We start from the raw sequence: 2,062 nt of genomic DNA, 5'->3' as shown, positions 1-2,062 counted from the left end.
TGCTTCCTGTTCAGGCTGCTGTAACGTGGCCCCTGTGACCTGAGCCCACTGCTTCCTGTCGGCCTCGACCCCGCGTTCTGCTGCTTCAAACACCTGCAGAAAAGGACAACGTGGCTTTTGACCTGTGACTCACAGCTGCTTGGGTCCGCCTCCAGCCACAGGCCCGGAACACGTCCGGCGAGAAGTTCTAAATGTTTCTGTCCGTGTGGGTTTGGATCAGCGCCACCACTGGCTTCCTCTGCCGACACAATGCCTCCAGTTGTACTGTATATTTCATGCTTTGTTGGCCCCTGCTGCACATCAGGCCTCAGCAGGCATCAAACATTCATGCTGCTGAGGCACATTTACATATCAAGGGACCCGGCTCAGCCGAATCTAGCTGGAGCGGCGCCGCGGTCCCGTCCCGTTATCGCCGGCGCCGTATGCTCCGCGTGCCGTCCTCGCCCTCACGCAGACAACAGGCGTTTTGTCTGAGTCCTCTTTTGTTAGCGGCTTCTTTGTTTTGCCTTTTGTGTTCATTATTCATTTCTGCTCTGATTGCTTTGTCTCCTGTCAGCAGAGAACAGCAGGACTGCAGATACAGCACGTCTGGGTAGACAGAACCGAGGACCCTGAGGTTCTCAAGGTGCTTCACAGTGGAACCCGTTTGACACAGAGGGAGGCTGAAGACGAGGATCTAGTGGCCCGTTTAAACGGTTTAACTCACCTCTCATCTGATGATCTACGTCATTTAAGTCTCAAATGTGTTGTTTAATGCTGCAGCCTGTTACTTTAGCTGTGAGCTGTTCGTTCCACGCTGACAGGACGTCGCTCTGATTCCTTCAGGCCTGTGATTTCTACGTCCTACGTTCCATCAGGTGTCCAGGTTATGCCTCATCTCTGTGAATCTGTCCACATGAACGTGGTGGACGTCACTGGACCTGGGAGCAGAACACTGAGGTAAAGCTCCCAGTGGGTCGGACGGAACCAGAACACAGGCTTCTGATTAGTCATTGTCACATTGTATCAGTGTACGTACCTTCAAGAAATAACCTAATATTATGTATTTATCATAATTAAATAATTGAAATGATGTTTTCATGCTGTGAAATATGAAAACATCATGTTGAATCATGTCTGAGAGCAGCTGAGCTCCAGGAAGCACTTCAGAGATCCTGAGTTCTGCCTAATGGCTTTTTCCAAAATGCTACTGGGGAAACGTTGGTGGACTAATGGAACTAAGCACGAAGAAACCCAACAATGTCTACTGCATCCAAAACGACCTTCATCAAAATAAAACCCAGCACTGAAAGAAAATGGAACCGCTGAACCTGGACCGGCGCCGACTGGACCACGAGCCACATCATCGACGTCAGTCTGCTGCTAAAGCGAAGCTATCGCCCCGACAGTGATTCCTGGAGCAACACAAGGCTGTGTGTGTGTGTGTGTGTGTGTGTGTGTGTGTGTGTGTGTGTGTGTGTGTGTGTGTGTGTACGTTCTCTAAACGCTTACTGAGGAGGACACCTCGTTCTGTGCTGTGAATGTGAGGCCCTGCTCCTGTGGTTCTGCCTCCACCTTGGGGATCAGCTCAGTGACCGTGTGTCATTTCCAGGTTTAGTATCTGGATGTGCAGAGCAAAGTCAAACGATGAAATGGGAGCTGAGACGACGCCTGAGGACCAGCGTTTTTCTCCTGGCACACGTCTTTCCTCAAGGCTGCAGGAACAGGGCTTTAAAGGTGAACAGAGACGAAAACAGAAAGGGAAAATACTGTGAAGCTCCCGTTCTCATTGCTGGTCCCCAGAGATCCAGTCCAGCGTGTCCCCGACCCACACACTGCCTGTAGGAGGCAGGACCTGCATGTGGCAGGTGAGATGTGCGTCCTCATGTTCTTCATCCACGCACATGAATGATTCATGGCTCAAGAAGGGGTTAACGCTGTTGTGTTTCATGACATATTTCTTAATGTTATACTTGAAGGGAAAGCTGAGGGGAAGCTTCAGCCTCATCTGAGCCATGCTCTGGAGAGGGGAGAGAGAGAAATAGAAGAGAGAAAGGAGAGAGTAGAAGAGAAAGGAAGAGGG

The 2,062-nt window shown here is 50.6% G+C and overlaps 1 long non-coding RNA gene across 1 annotated transcript; it reads left to right on the top strand.

Moving 5' to 3' along the window:
• The first annotated feature begins 435 nt into the window (after positions 1 to 435).
• On the top strand, positions 436 to 1,729 carry LOC129603744 (uncharacterized). Its single transcript, XR_008693956.1, has 3 exons — positions 436 to 695; positions 826 to 939; positions 1,592 to 1,729. It is a non-coding gene; the product is annotated as an uncharacterized LOC129603744 (long non-coding RNA).
• The last annotated feature ends 333 nt before the right edge of the window (positions 1,730 to 2,062 follow it).

This window comes from Betta splendens, unplaced genomic scaffold (assembly GCF_900634795.4).
Source record: "Betta splendens unplaced genomic scaffold, fBetSpl5.4 scaffold_26, whole genome shotgun sequence".
Taxonomy (NCBI): domain Eukaryota; kingdom Metazoa; phylum Chordata; class Actinopteri; order Anabantiformes; family Osphronemidae; genus Betta; species Betta splendens.
Note: the sequence above shows the minus strand (reverse complement) of the source record. Positions and strands in the feature narration are given on the sequence as shown.